A 22,667-nucleotide genomic window follows, 5' to 3' on the forward strand; every position below is an offset into this window, starting at 1 on the left:
GGGCCCGGGGGGCGGGGGCGGCAGCCAGGGCGCAGCTCCGCGAGCGGCGTGGGGATCCCCCGGAGCCTTCGCTCTTTCGCACATGGAGCGTGCAGCTAGGCCGATCTTTGTTCTTTAAAGACAAAGCCCCTGAACTTGGGTCCTCGCTTTGTTCAGGTACAAGAGCCCGTTCACTGAAGGCGAGTGCTAGGGGAGAGGGATTGGTAGTAAGTGCAGTGGCCGCTTCGGGGGGCTGTGACTTGAATCACACAGCAACCCAGGGTTTTGGCAGGTTTCCTCCATATCCAGATTCGATTCCTGCAGGCTTTCACAGAATTTAAACTGTTTATCCAAATCATTTGTTCTGTTTGGCGTCTTGGGCCACCATACCACGGTTATATAAGAAGTTGCGTTTGAAATGTTAAGCTCCCCCTTTAAAACACACACACACAGACACACACACGGAACTCACTACATAGATTTAGAAACTTGAAATATTTCATAAGAAAGGATTGTTTTCCTATTGCATGTTTAACAATTACGGTATAATAGTCCGTGATCAACGGCAGATACTTGGTTTGAGGAAGGAAGGAGTTCGCGTGTTTCAGCCCACTCTCCTGCCCTGCCTCACTCCACTCCCCTTTGAAATTTAATCCTTGGTGGTGCAGGGCTCTAAACAGCCACTGTAGGACATGTTACCAGATTCAAAGCAACTTCTTAATCTATGTTTTACAGCGTTTGGCTTCACGAATTTTTCTGATGATGGGAAATAGAGCTAAAGTTGGTAAGATCCCAACCATGCCTCTTCTAGCTTCTCCATGAGCAGTGAACAGTGACTTCACCCCTGGGCTCTCTCACACTTGTTGAGAGGAGGACTCCTGGACTGAAAAAGAGAAAAGTATTTCCAAAAACATAAGTAATCAAGAATACCTAATCTGGGCCTATTTTAATTTGCATTTTCTTTTCTTTTTTTTTTTTTTTATTGTGTTAGTTTCCGGACTTGGTTGGGAACTAGCTGTGAATAATGTGCTGAAATTTCACAGAGGTAAGAGAAAGGTGGTAGAAACAGAAACTTAGTCATTGTTTCCTTCAGATTTTTACTGTTAAAATGGTGGATTAAGTGTTTCTCCTGATGTGCAATCATCCTTTTGCACAATTGAGTGTCCACAGAACCCTGAGCATTGCTATTTCTGTCTCCCGAAGGCCTTTCCCTCCTAGGGCTGCCAGTGTTGGTCACTATGCTATATAGAAGGTATTGGCTTGATACGTTGTACCTTTTAGACACAGTCCCAGGCCATACTATGGCCAGCAACACACCGCCTTTTCTTACTCCATCCTTGGTCAGAAAATGTCCTTTATTCTCCAGACTAAGATCAGCATGCTCCTTGTGAGCCTAGCAGCTTTTGTAACTGCATTTGGAAGAGGAATTTGACATATTGTGGCTCATTCCTCACTTCCTGGGACTCTTGTAGTTCTAACCCAGTCCAAATAGACAAGATCATCCAAAAGAAGCAATTAAAAAATCATAACCTGTTGCAGCCATCATCTTCAATTTTGGTTTTGACTGGATATTTAAAACTATTAAAGCCAGGATTTCACTTAAAGAAGACAAAAGGAATCAAAATGCTTCCCCTCTCCCTCTTTGTCCCTTTGCCTCCTCTCAGCATCACATTCTTTCTCATCCTGGTTCTGGCCACACCTCCTGCTTTGGATTTTTAAAGTATACAAAAATCCTGGCCAACAAAGTTCTGGGTTACAGCTCTAACCAGCTCTCCCAGTCTTTTTTTTTTCCCTTGGCTATTCAAAGCCTCTACAAAAACCCAATCTTTTGCCCATCATCCATTGGTCACTGCCTGATCCTTGAGGCTTGTCATAATCTCAAGCTTCAGCACTGGTCACATGGCCCATCGCCCAGTTCCATACATCTCCTTTATTCACCCTTCCCCCTCACCCTGTCTTGGAGAATATACCAGCTGGCTGTTCCTGTATGCAGCTGTCAAGAGGAGCAGGGAATAAGACAATATCCTGAATGCTTGGAGATGACTGAACAACACTAAAATGGGAAAGGGCAAATTGTAAAGGGCTGACTTACTTAGTCTGCTCCGTTCTGAGTCCTGGTGACAGTTCTCTTCAATTAGTGTATATTCTGTAAGTTGTTTTAGTTCTGCTTCTGCAGTTAGACTGGCACAGATACTGTTTGTAGCCTATGTAATACCTGTCACCCTTATTCCTAACAGGAGGCTAGAGGGAAAGGAACTGGAAGAGAAAGAGTAATTCTGGGAAAAGTTTCCTCACTCTTAATAGAGACAGAGAGATAGGTAGGTTTTTTTTTCTTCCTTTGGATGTTATATGTCTAGGTCTAATGCCACAGCTATGTGGCAAGCCTACGGATGAAACCAGGACCAGAGGTGGCAAAGAGACATAGAAGCGAGCTGGGTCCTTGATGGCATTAGTGACCACAGTCTCTGTACCCTAAGCTGACACTCTCCATTAGGTGGGATAGTATTTCTGTTTTCTTAGAGACCAGTCTATAAGAGGCTGAGTCCAGTTCATGTTTTCTATCTTTCTCTTTATTGCTTGTTATAGGAGACAAATAACACCAATCTGTTTATCTCTCAATATGCCAGAGAAAATACTCATCACCAATGGTCCTGTTCTGTTTTTTCATACTGTTAAGTCATTTTGCAAATCATTTACAGAACTAAGAATAAAGGAATAGTGAAAAATAATTCTTAAAAAATTTAATTTAAATATAGCAAACCTAGTTTTTTATTCTATCTTTTCCTGCATTTGAAGGAATATTTACCCTAATAAACAGTGTTCTTTAAACACAGCTGACTACTTATCAATCCGCATATATGAATCAGGAACACAATCATCTTGTAAATATTGATTCCAGGTTTCAAATACATTTTTTTTTTTGAGACAGTCTCACTCTGTCACCCAGGCTGGAGTACAGTGGCACAATCTTGGCTCACTGCAACCTCTGCCTCCTAGGTGCAAGCAATTCTCATGCCTCAGCCTCTGGAGTAGCTGGGACTACAGGCAACCATCACCACGCTTGGCTAATTTTTTGTATTTTTAGTAGAGACAGAGTTTCTTTCACCATGCTGGCCAGGCTTGTCTCGAATTCCTGACCACAAGTTATTCACCTGCCTCAGCCTCCCAAAGTGCTGGGCTTACAGGTATGAGCCACCACACCTGGCCTCAGATGCATCTCTAATGATTCTGACTTATCATTACCTCTGTGCTGCTTGCACTTGAATAAACAAAAAGCAGTGCTTTTGAAAACTTTGATGGCTCATCATTTTTTTGAAGAGATAATAGCTATTTTCTTTGTTTCTTAGTTGCAAAATATTTTCATTTTTAGATTTATAAACACCTATTAGAATGAGCAATTCAATGAATTTTTTCATCTCGTCCTCATAGATTTCCTTCTTTTCACCTTTGTATGTATACATCTGCCTCTATCATTTGTTATCTTATAAACTATATGAAGTATATTGGATGCACAGCATCATAAAAGATGACAATATGTCACACCTTTTTAGGATGGCTCAGGTTCTTGTTGCAAAACATCGAATAAGGAAGTAATTCCTATTGAATGCCAAAGTGGATGAGAATACCCTATTTCCTTTTTATCCTTAGGTATATATTGTTGAATTGTCAGTTCTTGAGTTTGAGAAAATTTATCTAGGATATCATCATCTAAAGACTCATAGTCTGAGATTTCACTTACATGTTTCAGGCCAGGCACAATGGCTCACACCAATAAATCCCAGCACTTTGGGAGGCCTGGGTGGGAGGATTGCTTGAGCCCAGGAGTTTAAGACCAGTCTGGGCAACAGCATGGGACCCTCTCTCCACAAAAATTTTAAAAAATAGCCAGGCATGGTGGTATACACCCATAGTCCTACCTACTCAAGAGGCTGAGGCAGGAGGATCACTTGAGCCTAGGAGGTTGAGGCAGCAGTGAGCTATGATCACACCACTGCACTCCAGCCTGGGAAACAGAGCAAGATCCTGTCTCTAAAATAAAATAAATAAATAAAATTTCACCATCATCTTTAAAGTATAGAGTACTCTGTCTTTTTGCATTAGACATCTACTTTTTCTAATTATCAGAAATGTTTTTCTTTATCAATTTTCTTCTCTTTGCCGTTATGGGAAAAAATGAAAACTTCTGAATATTTATCAACAAAAGCTTTAAAAAAACAACAACAAATACTATGAAAATAATGTCTCCAGATTTTTTTTTCTACCCTGTTAAAAGATGGTAAAGTGTTTTGGGCATTACAATAAGATAATGGAAGAATCATCTAATAGCAATGATTTATTTCACTTTTGTCCGCGGTTTTTCTGTTATAACACCTACCTTCCTATTTTTAGCTTGTTTTGTACAGTTGGGAATAATTGCTGAATAATGTTGAAATAATTTCTAGGATCGTGATACAGCAAAATTTCTGGAACTAGAGGAAATCAGAATAACTAAGATCCTGTTAAGTTATGAAAGGGTCCGGTGGACCCTATGTGAGACTTGCAAGATAGAGTTTTATTTTATTTTTTAAAAGGGAAATTTACCTTTTTTTTTTTTTTTTTTTTGGAAAAAGTAGGAATCTAAGAACAAATAAAAGTAACAAAATAGCCATCCTTATAAGCACTTGGAACCAGCCAGGCACAGCGGCTCATGCCTGTAATCCCAGCACTCTGAAAGGCTGAGGCGGGAGGATTGCTTTAGCCAGGAGTTAAAGACCAGCCTAAGCACATAGTGAGACTGTATCTCTACAAAAAGTTAAAAAGAAATTAGGTGTGGTGGTATGTGCCTGTAGTCCCAGCTACGCAGGAAGCTGAAGTGGGAGAATCACTTGAGCCTGGAAAGTTGAGGCTGTAGTGAGCCTTGATCGTGCCACTGCACTCCAGTCTGGGTGACAGAGTGAGACCCTGTTTAAAAACAAACAACAAGCTCTCAGGGAAGAAAACCTCAAAATCTATGATTGAATCTAATGAACCCTGATGGCATAAGGGTTAATCCACTGTAAATTGATGCTTCTGGTATTAGCAGCTGAACTCCATCCACCTGACAGCCTTACAATGGCAATCAGTGACCTCCTTGGTGCTGAAATCAAGGGACATTTTTCTCTTCCCTGCAATCAATTCAACTGACCACTTGCTCCTTTTGGAAACTTTCATCTTTCAGTACGGCAGACCCCTTCTAGTTTTAACTAACCTTGTTGGCTACTCAGTCTCCACTGGTGGGTCTTCCTTTCCCATCCTTTTATTTATTTATTTAGAGACAGGATCTCGCTCTGTTGCCCAGGCCAGAGTGCAGTGGCATAAACAGCTCACTGCAGCCTTGACCTACTGGATTCAAGCAGTTCTCCTGCCTCAGCCTCCTGAGTAGCTGGGACCACTGGTGCTCACCACCACACTCAGCTAATTTTTTTATTTTTATTTTTAGAGATAGTATCTTACTATGTGGCCCAGGCCAGTCTAGAACTCCTGGGCTCAAGTGATCCTCCTGCCTCAGCCTCCCAAAGTGCTGGGATACTGTAGGCATGAGTCACTGCACCCAGCCTCTCTTATCCTTTAAAGTATGAAATCCCTCAGGCTTCTCATCTCTCACTTCTATTCTAATTTGTATTCTTTATCTCCCTAGATAAACTCATCCATCCCTGCAACTTTAAATGCCATCTGTCATGACACCTAATCTTTTTCCTTTGATCCTGACCTCTCTTCAGAATTTTACAACCAGCTACCTACTTGATATGTCCACTGGGATATCTTAAAAGCATCACACACTGAACCCTTGATCTTTGCTTGATCCAAATCCTGCTTCCTTTGCCATCTTCCCTATCTCAGTAAATGGCACCTTCCTTTTACACATTTGTTTAAACTGAAACTTAGGAAGCATCCATAACCCTTCTGTTTCTCTCATCATGCAAAATATTTCTCATCCATTTATTTCTCTATTTACTGCCACCACCCTAGTCCAAGCCCCATTTATCTGGTTTATCTCCTGGACTTTGGCAGTAGCAATTGGTGACTTTCTTGCCCAATTCCTATTTACTCTAGTGCAGCTGCCATAGGGATCACTTATAAATGTAACCTTTTTTCATGTCACTTCCTTAATTTAAAATTTTTATGCGTTTCTCATCACACTTCGTAAAATCCAAAGTTCTTGGCTTTGCCAAGAGAGGTTTAGGTCCCTGCGTCCCTCCCTCTCCAAATTCATCTCACATCACTGAGAGGAGTAGCGTGATCTCAGCTCACTGCAACCTCTGCTTCCTGGGCTCAGGTGATCCTCCCACCTCAGCCTCCTAAGTAGCTGGGACTACAGGCACACACTGTCACATCTGGCTAATTTTTTTGTATTTGTAGTAACAGGGTTTTGCCATGTTGCTCAGGCTGGTCTGAAACTTTTGAGCTCAAGCAATCTACTGGCCTCAGACTCCCAAAGTGCTGAGATTACTGGTATGTGCCACTGCGCCCGGCACTCATTCCCATTTATTTTTTAGTTCTCAACTTAATGTCACTTATTCACATGTCGACTGGCTGATTCCCTCAATCTCTTTTCTTAATTGAAGGCCCCAACCTTGCCCCCAGTGTTTCTGTTATAGCACCCTTTTCTATTCCTTTAAAGCACTTACCGTAATTTTTAATTAACCAATAAATAAATTTATAACACCTTTGTCCCACACTAAATGTATATTCCTTTAGGTCAGGGACTGTCTCTGACTTGTTGACTAATATGCCTGGCACATGGTATCTCCTCAGATATGTATTTGTTGACTGACTAAATGAATGAATTCAATAAATGAATGAAGTTCACAATCCCTATACCATGGTAAGCTCTAGACCCTCACAAAAGACTTTTCCATGGAAACTGCTAGATGAGGAAGACTTTCTTTCCTTTTTCCATTTATTTATTTTGGGAGGAAGAACAGATCATTGCTGTTCAGCTGTAAGTCCCCAATAGGAAACTGATCATATAGGAGACTTAGATTTTTGTTTTTGATTACCTGGCTTAACCCCAAAGCCCTTTTGCTTCAGCATCACCAAATTGGTTCTCTTACCCTGAATGTGAATTTTGTCTTTCTGAATCACCTAACATTTAATACTATCTGCTTTCTCTCTCTTATACCAAATCCCCTTCCTAAGACAAAGCAGTCTGTATCAGTTATTGCCTTTTACTTCAAATAATAGAAACTCTAGCCCAAAGTGGCTTAAATAATAAAAGGATATTTTACCTCATAAAATATTAGGTCTAAAAGTAGGACAGGTGCCAGTCATGACATGCTAGAACCACCTTTGCTTCTCTGGGATTACCTTGGCTCTGCTCTTTTCTTTCTGTTTTTTTTTTTTTTTTTTTTTTTTTTTTGAGACGGAGTTTTGCTCTTGTTACCCAGGCCGGAGTGCAATGGCGCGATCTCGGCTCACGGCAACCTCCGCCTCCTGGGTTCAAGCAATTCTCCTGCCTCAGCCTCCTGAGTAGCTGGGATTACAGGCACGCGCCACCATGCCCAGCTAATTTTTTGTATTTTTAGTAGAGATGGGGTTTCACCATGTTGAACAGGATGGTCTCGATCTCTTGACCTTGTGATCCACCAGCCTCGGCCTCCCAAAGTGCTGGGATTACAGGCGTGAGCCACGGCGCCTGGCCTCTGCTCTTTTCTGTGTGTAAAATTTCTCGTCAGGCTAGCACAAGATGGCCACCACACTTCCGGGAACTATGTGCAGGTGCAACTATATCCAGCAGGAGATGGGGCTGGTCTCTCCCTGTGTGTTTCATTTTCTCAGAAGCTCTGCAGCATCCAATCACTGGCAGGGGGATGTGGTGTTATTATGATAGTCTTTGACTAATGAGACTATTCCCTGAGTCACCCGGTGGAGTGATACTAGAATAAAACCAAGTCTCTCAAAAAGAGAGGGGAGAGTGGGGAAAATGACTGTTGGCCAAACAACCACGAGAACTGGCTGCACATACATTAATTTATAAATTACAAAATGCAGACGACTGTATTTTTGCTGAGTTATTTTTCAAGAGCCTACTACATCATAACTATGGATTCTTTCTTAAGGGATGAGACAGGGACTATGGATTTGTGCATATCTAACTCCATGCATAGATTCTGTGAGGTATTAGGCACTGCATACATTTCTTTTTTGAGATGAGTCTCGCTCTGTTGCCCTGGCTGGAGTGCAGTGGCATGATCTTGGCTCACTGCAACCTCCACCCCCTAGGTTCAAGCAATTCTCATGCCTTAGCCTCTCGAGTAAGGATTACAGGTGTGTGCTACCACGCCTGGCTAATTTTTGTATTTTTAGTAGAGACAGCATTTCTCCATGTTGGCCAGGCTGGTCTGGAACTCCTGACCTCAGGTGATTCACCCACCTTGACCTCCCAAAGTTCTGGGATTACAAGCATGAGCCACCGTGCCCAGCCCTGAATACGTTTTTTTTAAACAAATGTCAAAAGGTTCATATGATACCATGCCTTCTCAGTCTTAAAAAATTGCACACAAGACACTTTCTTCTCCCAACCCAAACTTTTTTTTTTTTTTTTAATAGTTTTTCAGGTCCTGATTCAGAAAATATTTAGCTGTCAGGTGCAGTGGCTCACGCCTGTAATCTGATAATCCCAATGCTTTGGGAGGCCGAGGCAGGCGGATCACTTGAGACCAGGAGTTCGAGATCAGCCTGGGCAACATGGCGAAACCCCGTCTCTCTGAAAAAAATACAAAAATTAAGCAGACATGGTGGTGTGGATCAGCTGACCCCAGGAGGTTGAGGTTGTAAGGAGCTGAGATCACGCCACTGCACTCCAGCCTGAGTAACAGAGTGACAACCTGTTTCAGAAGAAAAAGGGTGAGAAAATATTTACATTTACCAATTTCTTAATGCTTCTGTGGCACTTTACTTTGGCCTAGGCACTCAATAAAAGCTTGTTGAATTAATGTATATGTTTCAGACTCTGGACTTTATTTTACCTCCAGAGGTGAGGTATTGAGAGAGGTGCAGAAACTCTCCCATACACACAGTCATGCACACTGCATAAAATTTAGAAAATGCAGAAAAGTACAAAAATGAATATAATAATGTATTTATTCCACAACCTGGATAGATAGAAATAGGTACAGTTAACATACTTAGAACCTTTATTTCTTCCTTTTTGTTCTTTCTTATTATTTATTTGGCAGGGATTTTTATTTTGGGATCTGATGAGACTCCTTTGGTCAGTAGTTCAACAAACATCATTTTTGCTGCTTTTAAATCATTAATTCTTTCTAAATTTATCTAGTTCATGACATATTTAGTCAATGTTCAGTCATTCCCGCACCAACTGTGTTCTAGCCAGTGGCCCTCAAGCATGTGCTGCACAAGAATTACTCAGAAATTCCATTTACAGATTGTGATTTCACCACGAGCATTCCCTTCTCCGCCTCTCACTTCTTCAAAGCCCACTACAATGACAGCGGAGGAATAAAAACACATTAATCTACAATAATAAAGACAGAGAGAAGGGAGTCAGAATTAGAGATTTCAGCAAGTATTTGGACAAAGATAGAAGATGGAAAGTGGGTGAAGAAGTAGTAATTAACTTAGCAGAGAATAAGAGGTCAAAACCTAAGTATAAAGATAGGGATCAGTTTCCCTCAGAGATCCCTTAAAGTGTCAGCATTTGGGATACACGAGGTGTCACTGAAGGAGAGATCAGTTGTGTAGGCTCAAAATATGAGAGAGTCGAAGACCCCTGATTCCTTTTTTTTTTTTTTTTTTTTGAGATGGAGTTTCACTCTGTTGCCCAGACTGGAATGCATTAGCACCATCTTCGCTCACTGCAACCACTGCCTCCCAGGTTCAAACAATTCTCCTGACTCAGCCTCCCAAGTAATGGGGACTACAGGCATATGCCACCACACCCAGCTGATTTCTGTATTTTTAGTAGAGGTGGGGGTTTTACCATGTTGGCCAGGCTGGTCTCGAACTTCTCACCTCAGGTAATCCACCCACCTCGGTCTCCCAAAGTGCTGGAATTACAGTCATAAGCCACCACACCTGGCTGACCCCAGGTTCCTTTTTGCACCTACCCTGCACGATTGGACAACCGTCCCTCAGTGGACCAAAAGAGGAGAATCAAGTGAATGCTGAGCTCCTGGAGAAGTGGAATGGCAGCAAAGAAAAGCTCTACAGACGTTTACAGTTGGGAAAGTCCAGTGAAGAGATGTTTCACTGCTGGAGCATCTACTCGTCAACCTCATAAATGAGTGCTCCACACAGAGAACTTCAAATCAAGTGTTTGGGGTGTCATTCTTAAATATGAAGGATAATCCAAGAATCACTAGACATTTGATGAATACCTCCCAAATGGTAAGGAAAACACATACTCAGAATTCAGAGGGACCTGGAGGAATGGATACAGTGCAAGGAGAAGGCAATTTCATAAAAAACTATAATAGACTGGGCATGATGGCTCACACCTGTAATCTCAGCACTTTGGGAAGCTGAGGAGGGTGGATCACTTGAGGCCAGGAGTTGGAGACCAGCCTGGCCAACATGGTGAAGCCTGTCTCTACGAAAAATACAAAAATTAGCCAGGAGTGGTTACAATCCCAGCTACTCGGGAAGTTGAGGCACAAGAATTGCTTGAACCCAGGAGGTGGAAGTTGCAGCGAGCTGAGATTGCACCACTGCACTCCAGCCTGGGCAACAACGCAAAACTCCATCTCAAAAAAAAAATCCTATAATTGATTAATGTCAAAGAGATAAAAAGATTTGTCTATAAAACAAATTGGACGCCATGAAAAACAAAAAAGAGCTCTGAAAATTAAATATACAGTGATGTGAACAAAATAGGAGTTTCAGAAATATCAGAAAAAAGAGGGAGAAGAAATTGTCAATGAAAGAAGAAAATTTCCCAGAACTGAAGGATAGAGGTTCCCATATTGATAGGCCCCACCCAGAACAATTTAAAAACAGAACAGTTTCAGGGCATATCATCATCAAATTTCAGAACATCTTGGACAAGAGAAATAATTCTGTAATCTTTCAGAGAGAAAAAGCTGATCACAAAAATATGGAACAGGACTCGGAAAAGCATTAGAGTTGTCACTAGCCACCTTTGATAATTGAAGATAATGGAGTGCAACCTGAAAAATTCAGAGGGAAAACTTTTTAGCCTAAAATCCTTTACCAGAGTAAACTATAAATCAAGTCATAGAGAATACTCATATTTTGAAATGTACGAGGTCTTAAACATTACACCATCTGTGCATCCTTTCTTTTAAAGCTGGTTACAAAATAGGGAAGTAAAACAAGAAAATGGGAGATATGGGAGAGAAGATGCAATGAAGAAAAGCAATAAGGAAATTCCTGAAGTGTAGAAAGGGATGTCCCAGGATCTCTTAAACACAGTCAGGCCAGGGCCATGCATGGTGGTTCATGCCTGTAATCCCAGCACTTTGGGAGTCTGAGGCAGGTGGATTACTTGAGGTCAGGAGTTTGAGACCAGTTTGGCCAACATGGTGAAACCCCATCTCTTCTAAAAATACAAAAATTAGCCAGAGAATCACTTGAGACCAGAAGGCAGAGGTTGCAATGAGTCAAGATTGCACCATTGCACTCCAGCCTGGGTGATAGAACGAGACTCCATCTCAAAGAAAAACAAAACAATCAGGCCAGAGAGGAGGGGGAAGGAAGAGGGCACCAGGGGTAGCTCAGAAAAATGGAACTTCAGTGTTTGGGCATAAAAAAATCATTGTTGGCTGGGGGCGATAGCTCACCCCTGTAATCCCAGCACTTTAGGAGGCCAGGGCAGGCGGATCACTTGAAGTCAGGAGTTCAAGACCAGCCTGGCCAACTTAGTGAAACCCCATCTCTACTAAAAATACAAAAATTAGCCATGTGTGGTTGCATATGCCTGTAGTCCCAGCTACTTGGGAGGCTGAGACAGGAGAATTGCTTGAACTCAGGAGGCAAGTTTGCAGTGAGCCGAGATCATGCTACTGGATTCCATCCTGGGCCACAGAGTGAGACTGTGTCTCAAAAAAAAAAAAAAAAAAAAAAATCTCCCGGGCACGGTGGCTCACCCCTGTAACCCCAGCACTTTGGGATGCCGAGGCGGGCAGATCATGAGGTCAGGAGATCAAGACCATCCTGGCCAACATGGTGAAACCCCATCTCTACTAAAAATACAAAAAATTAGCTGGATGTGGTGGTGCACGCCAGTAATCCCAGCTACTCGGGAGGCTGAGGCAGAAGAATTGCTTGAACACGGGAGGTGGAGATTACAGTGAGCCGAGATTGCACCACTGCACTTCAGCCTGGTGATGACAGATCAATACTCTGTCTCAAAAAAAAAAAAAAAAAAATCATTGATAAGCATATGCAAAGATACTGGAACACTGGGAAAAAAATTAACAGTAGGTAAATGGAAAACCAAATGATGCAATGAGGCAGTTAACTAATTTCAGAGCAAAATGAAAGCTTATGCACAAAAAGAGGTTGCAATGCGTTATCTGGCTCTGAGCAATACATTGTCTTAATAATTAATGTTAATTATTTATTTAACAAAAGTTATATACAACTATAGTGGGACATGGGGGTAAGAAAGTGAAGTTAGTATAGGGTAGCAAGATCCTAGTGTTTATTCACCATGGCGGGAAGTCAGTGGACAAGGAATAAAATTGGCTAATCACTACATAGTGATATGAGCATATACTTTTTTTTAAAGATATAGGGTAAAAATATCAGAGAAATTAGCTAGAAAAGTTGAAAGTGGTAACCTGTAGGGCTGGGATTGGGTATGGGAAAGACTGCAGTAGGAGACTTGCTTTTGCTTTGTTTTTGAAACAGGGTCTTGCTCTACCTCCCAGGATGGAGTGCAATGGCGCAATCATGCCTCACTGCAGCCTCGACCTCCAGGGCTCAAGTGATCCTTCCACCTCAGGCTTCCAAGTAGCTGAAACCACAGGCACATACCACCACACCCTGCTAATTTTTAAAATTTTTTGGTAAAAACAGGGTATCAACTATATTGCCCAAGCTGGTCTCAAACTCCTGGGTTCAAGCGATCCTCTTACCTTCTTGGTATTACAGGCACGAGTCACTGCACCCAGCTTGACTATTGTTTTTTTTTAAAGTACAATCCTTTTTGTACTATTTGACTTTTAAAATGTTACATATGAATGTGCTATTTGTGCATTCTTCTTTGATAAAAAAAAGTACAGTCTATCTTAAAATAATCTCATCTGTGGACATTGTTAAAAATCCTATTTCTGGGCCAATCTGGTAAATCTGTAGTGCTGCTCAGGAATCTGAACTTTTAACTAGAACCTCAAGAAATTTGGAAGCAGATGGTCTATGAATGATACTTTGAGAAACAGCACTCAGATCCCTCAAACTGTATACAAAGTATTGTAGGAATGTGCAGCTTTTTGAAGAGAGTTCATAATTTTTCAAATTCTCTTATGATGGCTCAAACCTAAACAAGTTTAAAAATTACTGTTCTCTGCCTCCTGCTTGCCTGCCTTTATCCAAGAATAATTGAGATTCTGTTAATTATTTAAGATCAAAAACAGAGCTAATTATTGTTATATTGAGCTAAACACTTAAAATTCATTAAATGATGTAGACTAGAAAGCATTGGCTAAATTTTCAGTCCATTGCTTAGTATATTGCTATGGTGAATACCAGTGCATTACTACTTGCAATATGTTGACTAGAAATCTAGGGGCTTGAAAAAGTTAGGAAGAATCCATTGTTACCTATCATGGTGTTGACCAACCCTGCAGCTAAATTATATTCAGTTGAAAAAAATGTTCATATGTGGTTATTCAGTAATATTTTAAATGGTTATAACTGTCACTTAAAAGTACTACAGCCCCAGTGGCTCACACCTGTAATCCCAGCAATTTGGGAGGCCAAGGGGGGTAGATCATGAGGTCAAGAGATCGAGACCATCCAGACCAACATGGTGAAATCCCATCTGTACTAAAAAATACAAAAGTTAGCTGGGCGTGGTAGTGCATGCCTGTAGTCCCAGCTACATGGGAGGCTGAGGCAGGAGAATTGCTTGAACCTGGGAGGTGGAAGTTGCAGTGAGCCGAGATCGCGCCACTGCACTCCAGCCTGGCAACATATCCAGCCTCCGTCTCAAAAAAAAAAAAAAAAGTACTACAGTCCAACTAGAAAAGTTTAATGCAGATATTTTGCCAATTGCATACATTTAGTCAACATTTTAGTAATTTTATGATGCAAGCCCGTCTCTCCCAAATGTTTTCAACACTTAAAAAAGAAAATTTAATAGTGACTAGGTCTTGCCATTTTGCCCAGGCTGGTCTCAAATCCCTGGACTAAGCAACCCTCCTGCCTCAGCTTCCCAAGTAGCTGAGATTACAGGCATGTTCCATTATGCCCAGCTTTTTTCAACCTTTAAAAATTTGTTTTTGTCTTTGTAAAAGATTATAGGAGTTAGTAAGATGTGATTTCGATATATAGCAAAATGTGATTTATTTCTGGCATGAAATCCAAAATGGAAGGTATTAAATTTTGATTCATTTTTAATAAACTCTAATACATTAAGAAATTTGAGAAATTAACTTTTATTTTTGTGGAAATGAAAAGTATAAAACATTTTTAAAAGAAGATATATCACGTAGAAAAGTACAAACCAGGCAAGTGACAAGTTAATATTTGTTGAATGAACAGTAACATATAGCATGACCATTATTAGTATTTAAGCTGATTATGTACTAATTCACATATCAGAGGTCCCTCATTCATATGTCATCTCTGACATTCTTAGGTGTGGTATACCATTTCTTTTCTTTTTTTCTTTTTATTTATTTATTTATTTATTTTTAAGATGGGTTCTCACCATGTTGGTCAGGCTGGTCTTGAACTCCTGACCTCAGGTGATCCGCCCGCCTTGGCCTCCAAAGTGGTATACCATTTCTTAAATGTAATAGCAATCCCATGCATAGCACTTACTGATCTCAGACCTTATTCTAAGCATTTTTCTTGCGTGTATCTCATATTTCCTTTAACCCCGGCAACAACCCTCTGAAAGAAGTAGTAGTATCCTCCCCAGTTTTTTTTTTTTCTTGCTCTGTTACCCAGGCTGGAGTGCAGTAGTGCAATCACAGTTCATTGCAGCCTTGAACTCCTGGGTTCATGTGATTCTACCACCTCAGCCTCTCGAGTAGCTGGGACAACAAGTGTGCACCGTCACATCTAACTTTTAAAAAAATATTTTTTTAGAGATGAGGTCTCAGTATGTTGCCCAGGCTGGTCTCAAACTCCTGGGCTCAAGCAATCCTCCTGCCTCAGCCTCCCAAAATGCTGGGATTACAGGCGTGAGCCACTGTGCCCAGCCTCAAATTTGTAATTCTTAAACATAAACAAAATTGCATTGTTCTCAATGAGAGATGGAGCTAAATTTAATTTATTCACTCTTATGAATGAAGATTACATTGCAAGAATGAGACAGGTTCAATATTAATTTATATTTTTAATTTTAATAGTTGAAAATGTTAAGAAACATTATCCACATAAATAAGTAGGTGAAAATGGAAGGAGTTTGTAGCAGCATGTAATTGTAATTTTTTCTTCCAAAATGTATTTTAAATCACCATATTCTCCCCATTTACTCTGATGTGATTATTATTCATTGAACACTATATGAAAGTATCTCAGCTGGGCATGGTGACTCAAAACACCTGTAAATCCAGCACTTTAAGAGGCTGAGGTGGGTGGATCACCTGAGGTCAGGAATTTGAGATCAGCCTAGCCAACACGGTAAAACCTCATCTCTACTAAAACACAAAAAGTAGCCGGATGTGGTGGTAGACACCTGTAATCCCAGCTACTCAGGAGGTTGAGACAGGAGAATCACTCGAACCTGGGAGGCAGAGGTTGCAGTGAGCCGAGATCATGCCATTGCACTGTAACCTGGGCAACAAGAGCGAAACTCTATCTCAAAAAAAAAGTATCTCATGTCCCCCATAAATATATACACCTAAGTATCTACAAAAATTAAAAATTGAAAACTGAAAAAAACACCATGTTCTATCATCAAAAATTAGATTAGGGCCGTGGCGGATACAGCGACTACAACACCGGTGGCGGCAGCTAGTGCCACTAGCGCGTCGAGTGATGCACCTCCTTTCCAACCGGGCAAACCTCGCTTCCAGCAGACATCCTTCTATGGCCGCTTCAGGCACCTCCTTTCCAACCGGGCAAACCTCGCTTCCAGCAGACATCCTTCTATGGCCGCTTCCAGGCACTTCTTGGATATCATCGACCCTCGCACACTCTTTGTCACTGAGAGACGTCTCAGAGAGGCTGTGCAGCTGCTGGAGGACTATAAGCATGGGACCCTGCGCCCGGGGGTCACCAATGAACAGCCTCAACTGATAACGCCACTGGACTTTGTAATTGAGCTTGGCCAACCTCGTGACTCCAGACCCTATGACCCCTTCCCAGCTTGCAAACCTGTAATCCCTTCCCAGCTTGTAAAAAACCACCAACTGCAACTTTTGTAACTTTCCACTGCCTCCCCTGCAACCTATAAAACCAACTCCTGGCCGGGCGCGGTGGCTCACGCCTGTAATCCCAGCACTTTGGGAGGCCGAGGCGGGTAGATCACGAGGTCAAGAGATTGAGACCATCCTGGTCAACATGGTGAAACCCCGTCTCTACTAAAAATACAAAAAATTAGCTGGGCATGGTGGCGCGTGCCTGTAATCCCAGCTACTCAAGAGGCTGGGGCAGGAGAATTGCCTGAATCCAGGAGGCAGAGGTTGCAGTGAGCTGAGATCGCGCCATTGCACTCCAGCCTGGGTAACAAGAGCAAAACTCTGTCTCAAACAAACAAACAAACAAACAAACAAACAAAAAACTCCTGTCCCACCGCCCTTCGCTGACACCCTTTTCGGCCTCAGCCCGCCTGCACCCAGATGAATAAACAGCCATGTTGCTCACAGGAAAAAAAAAAAAAAAGTTAGATTAGCATCCAGCATATGAAAACTCCTCATTAAAAGTTAGCATTAACTTCCAATTGTTTTAAGCAGATTTTCTGTTCTTTTTTGAGTCTTTTTTAAAGCAGTTATTGTAATGCTTTAATAATTATAGGCTTATAAGGTATTTTGATATCTGTTAGGGCAAATTTTTCACTTACTCTTTGCCATTTTTTTCCTGTTTTTCTAATTCAAATTTTTATTTTTAATTGACAATAATTGTATATATATGGGGCACTATGTGGTGTTTTGATGTTTTTATGCATTATGGAATGATTATGTCAAACTTATCCATCACCTCATATGCTTATTTTTTTGTAGTAATAGCATTTAAAATTTTTTTTTGCAATTTTGAAATATACAATACATTATTCTTAGCAGTAGTAATTGTGTATGCAATACATCTCGAAAACTTATTCCTCCTAAGTGAAACTTTGTATACTTTAGTCAACATCTCCCTGTCCCATCCGACATTCTACCCCCAATCTCTGGTAACTACTCCCTGTTTCTATGAGTTCCACTTTTTTAGATTCCACATAAAAATGAGAACAGGTGGTATTTGTCTCTTTGTGCCTGACTTATTTCACTTGCATAATGTCCTCCATCCAGGTTTATCTATGTTGTAAATAACAGAATTTCCTTCTTTCTTTAAGGCTGAATAGTATTCCATTGTGTATATGTACGACATTTTCTTCATCCATTTTATTGATGGACACTTAAGTTGATTCCATATCTTGGCTATTGTGAATAGTGCTGCAATGAACATGGGAGTGCAGACATCTCTTCAACATACTGATGTCAGTTCTTTTGAATATATACCTACAAGCAGGATTGCTGGCTATTCTCTTTCAAAAAAAATTTTTTTGGCTCCTAAATATCTTTCCTAGTAGTTTTTATGATTGACTCATCAAGTTTTTAAATTTTGCGTTGGAGTATTTATTAAAATAAATTAGATTTTAGGTTAATTTCAGCATATTTGATACCATTCCATAATGATTCTTCTCATCCAGGAACCCAGTAAGTCTCTCCATTTTACAAGCTTTTTCTCATGTCCCACAATAATGTTTTATAGTTTTCATGGATTTCACATATTTCTTTTTGAATTTATGATCACATGTATTTTAATTACTTTAGATGTATTTTTTTCCCTCTCTCTCTTTCTTGCTTCCTTCCTTTTTTCTTTTCTCTTTCTTTCTTGTCATTGCCAAATAGACTGTAAACTCTTGAAGGATTGGGAATGGATTGCCCTTATAACCTCGTAAGTGCCTAGGATAAAGCCATGCTAGACTGGTTGCTAAGGAAAGAAATACTTGTTGAATAAATAAATAAATGAAAGGCTTGATTCATAAACTAGAAATGCAACAGGAAGAATCTGGGGGGTTTGCCAGGAAAAGCCTCAAAAGAATTATAATCCCTCACAAATGGATAATAAATTGTGGCTTAGTTATTCCATAGGGCAGATCTAAAGAGGAAAAAAAATGACTTGGATGTTAGACAAATTCTCACAACGTGGATTCTCTCAGAGAAGATCCAGAGGAGATAAATATATGCTTCTAATTTCTTCAAACTTTGAGAAAAAAATGTCAACTTTTTTTTTTAACTGTGAGGCCTTTTGAAATACTATTTCCATGGAATGATACAAGGATAAACCAAAGTGTTCTTTTAAAAAAGATGTATGCCTCCTGAATGTCACAGATTTAAATTGCCTTTTAAATAAGAAATGTGTTAAACCCAAAGACTACCTGGTATGTGGGGTAGTGAAGGGATTTTTGACGGGGCTCTTCTGTACACTTCTTCTATTGTCTCATCCCCTAACACTTAGTCGGTTGCCTAGATGAATATCGTCACTGCAGTGTGCCCATCCTTCTTTCAGTTCATACCACCTTTGTGGATGTTGGCCATCAGCTAGGAAGTGGGCTCGGATTCTCTGCTCATGCATGCACACTTACATGCATAAATGCATGTGTATGTATGAAGAGGAATGGAAGATACGTTTTTGAGACCTTATGAAGGTTACACCAGCAAAGAACAGACCCTCCGTTCTGAAGTTAGAGACTGAAAGCAGAAGATGACTCTGCAGGCAGCAGGAATCCATTTGGACAGGAATTTCTCCCCACTCCTAAGAGACTTCTGCCATGACTTAGTGAGCAGAGCCTGAGTGCTGGGAAAGAACTGATCTTGTGTTGCTCATCCTGTGGGCTTCCTTGTTACTCGGTCGGTTGGGAAGAAACCTCTAGAAAACATCAGAAGCTTTAACCCAGAAATCTGAGGAGAGTCCTACATTTCTTCAAGAGAGATACGTCCTTTACAGATGACAACTGTTTCTCTTACCCTGTGCTGGCATTCAGACTGCTGTCATCCCACTTCTGTGTGGAGAAAAGAGGTGGCCTCAGAATTTCTGGAAAGACCTCACTCCTCCCTACCCCAAATACTCACAGCCTTGCCAACATTATCTACCTGCAACCGTCAGGATTATTCACCTTATCCCTTTATCCCTGTTTACATCAATGCTACAAGAAGCCGTGGACTCCCAGAGCACCCTCTCTTACTCCAGTCCCCACATGGCTGTATAATCTCATTTGGTTCCCTTCTCTACTCTCAAAACATTCTCCCACCTCTACTCTCAAAACATTTCCTGTGCTCACTCTAATGCTTGCTTTGTCCTCAGCAAAGCTCCTACAGCCTCTCCACCAGCTCTGTGAAGGTTGTCTTCTCTGCCTTGCTGGACCCAAAACCTGAATCTCCCCTAGATGAGAGCTTCCCCTGCAGCGCCCTCTACGAGTGGCTGTTTCCTCTGTTATATCTACGTGATATGTACATCTCCACACAGATGTTTATTTCTACTTCAAGCAACAGTCAAAAGTGACCATTTCAGGTCATTGGGTCTCATCTTCAAAGAATCATTTAGGGACTGGAGGGTCCGTCTTTCCGTCTTGTTTCTCTTCCATATCCTAGTGCATTTTCCTATTTGAATCATAGAAACTGGGTGGCAGGCACATCCTTTACCAGTTACCAGGAGGTGGAAGAAAAGCTTGAAAAGGAAGCCCTTGCTTTATAGGCCTAACCTGCAGGTGCTACATATTACTTCGGTTTATATTCTACTGGCAAAATTTTAGTCTGATGGCTACACTTAAATGCAAGGAAGCCCGGGAAATTTAATATGTATGGTTAACTATGTGCTTAGCTACAATTCTATCATTTTTGAGGAAGGAGAGATGAATTTTTGTGAACAACTATAAGTCTCTGCCAGGGAGTGTTTACAGTTGACCAAGGGATTTATACTAAGCAACAATGAATGTGAGGATCTGAAAATAAGGAGGCATAGCATAAAGGTAGTAGAATTATGTATGGTAGACGTCAATGGTGAAAGAATGGCTGGGGTGGGAGTATGAGACATGGGGAATATGGAGTTACTGTTATTGATTATGTCAAAGTCTACGGTATGATCTCACAGTGAGTGTCTGATATAGGGTGAAAGGCCAAATCACAGGAAGGAGGGAGGTGAAGGAATTGAGGTTAAGACATGAAGGCTGACCCTTCTGGATATTAGAATTCCTTAGATTTATGCTATGTGTACTGCTGGGGAGAGTGACCCCACACTAAGCTGCTAACATCTGAGAAATGAGGGCAAGTGACCACGAGGGATAGTAGGTGGTATCAACTGATGCCGTGAGATTCAAAGCTGGAGATTTTTAGGGAGGAGGAGCGGTTGAAGAGTGAAAATAAGGTGCGAAAGGAACCCTCACCCCATCTCCAGGCCAATGTCACGTAGATATAACAGAGGAAACAGCCACTCGTAGAGGGCGCTGCAGGGGAAGCTCTCATCTAGGGGAGATTCAGGTTTTGGGTCCAGCAAGGCAGAGAAGACAACCTTCACAGAGCTGGTGGAGAGGCTGTAGGAGCTTTGCTGAGGACAAAGCAAGCATTAGAGTGAGTACAGGAAATGTTTTGAGAGTAGAGGTGGGAGAATGTTTTGAGAGTAGAGAAGGGAACCAAATGAGATTATACAGCCATGTGGGGACTGGAGTAAGGGAGGGTGCTCTGGGAGTCCACGGCTTCTTGTAGCATTGATGTAAACAGGGATAAAGGGATAAGGTGAATAATCCTGATGGTTGCAGGTAGATAATGTTGGCAAGGCTGTGAGTATTTGGGGTAGGGAGGAGTGAGGTCTTTCCAGAAATTCTGAGGCCACCTCTTTTCTCCACACAGAAGTGGGATGACAGCAGTCTGAATGCCAGCACAGGGTAAGAGAAACAGTTGTCATCTGTAAAGGACCTATCCGTCTTCTAGCCCTCCCACCCTGCAACAGGCCCCAGTATGTGAGGTTTCCCCCAACCCCCATGTCCATGTGTTCTTACTGTTCAACTCCTACTTATAAGTGAGAACATTCGGTGTTTGGTTTTCTGTTCCTGTGTTAGTTTGCTATGAATTATGGTTTCCAGCTTCATCCATGTCCCTGCAAAGGACATGAACTCATCCTTCTTTATGGCTGCATAGTATTCCATGGTGTATATGTGCCACATTTTGTTGATGGAGTCTATCATTGATGGGCATTTGGGTTGGTTCCAAGTCATTGCTTTTGTGAAGAGTGCTGCAATAAATATACATATGCATGTGTCTTTATAATAGAATGATTTATAATCTTTTGGGTACATACCCAGTAATGGGATTGCTCGGTCAAATGCTCAGTATTTCTGGTTCTAGACCCTTGAAGAATCACCACATTGTCTTCCACAATGGTTGAACTAATTTACACTCCCACCATCAGTGTAAAAGTGTTCCTATTTCTCCACATCCTCTCCAGCATCTGTTGTTTCCTGACTTTTTAATGATCACTATTCTAACTGGTGTGAGATGGTATCTCTTTATAGTTTTGATTTGAATTTCTCTAATGACCAGTGATGATGAGCTTTTTTTCATATGTTTGCTGGCCGCATAAATGTCTTCTTTTGAGAGGCGTCTGTTCATTTCCTTCACCCACTTTTTGATGGGGTTGTTTTTTTCTTGTAAATTTGTTTAAGTTCCTTGTAGATTCTGGATATTAGCCCTTTGTCAGATGGATAGATTGCAAAAATTTTCTCCCATTCTGTAGGTTGCCTGTCCATTCTGATGATAGTTTCTTTTGTTGTAAAAAGAACTATTTAAAAAATGTTTGGCTAGGCATGATGGCCCACACCTGTAACCTCAGCGCTTTGAAAGGCTGAGGTGGGTAGATGGCTTGAGGCCGGGAGTTTGAGAGTGGCCTGGGCAACATGGTGACACTCTGTCTCTATAAAGAAATTTAAACATTAGCTGGGTGTGGTGGTGCACACTTGTAGTCCCAGCTATTCAGCATGCTGAGGTGGGAGGATCACTTTAACCCAGCAGATCGAGACTGCAGTGAGTCATGATCACGCTACTGCACTCCAGCCTGGGCCACTGAGTAAGACCCTGTTTCAAAAAAATATATATATATTTTTCAAGCACACACAAAGGTAGAGAGACAGGATAATGAGCCTTGTATATCATTATCCAGTTTAAACAATTAGAAACATTGTATCAAGCTTATGTCATTTACTCTCCTTCCCTACATTTTCTAAAGATTATTTTTATTCTGACAACCTTGCCTTTGTCTGTTTTCTGAAGTATTTCATAGCAAATCCCAGACATCATATTATTTTACCTGTAAATACT

The 22,667-nt window shown here is 41.1% G+C and overlaps 1 long non-coding RNA gene across 2 annotated transcripts in view; it reads left to right on the forward strand.

The window, feature by feature from the left end:
* Positions 1-134: 134 nt before the first annotated feature.
* Positions 135-22,667, forward strand: part of LOC105704553 (uncharacterized) — a 40,719-nt gene continuing 18,186 nt past the window's right edge. For both annotated transcript variants that reach the window (XR_010345317.1, XR_010345316.1), the window contains exons 1-2: positions 135-763; positions 2,217-2,297. This is a non-coding gene — a long non-coding RNA (uncharacterized LOC105704553). The remainder of the gene's footprint in view (positions 764-2,216; positions 2,298-22,667) is intronic.

The sequence above is a fragment of the Aotus nancymaae genome, unplaced genomic scaffold, assembly GCF_030222135.1.
Source record: "Aotus nancymaae isolate 86718 unplaced genomic scaffold, 86718_ANA_hifiasm-v0.15.2.pri h1tg000033l, whole genome shotgun sequence".
Taxonomy (NCBI): domain Eukaryota; kingdom Metazoa; phylum Chordata; class Mammalia; order Primates; family Aotidae; genus Aotus; species Aotus nancymaae.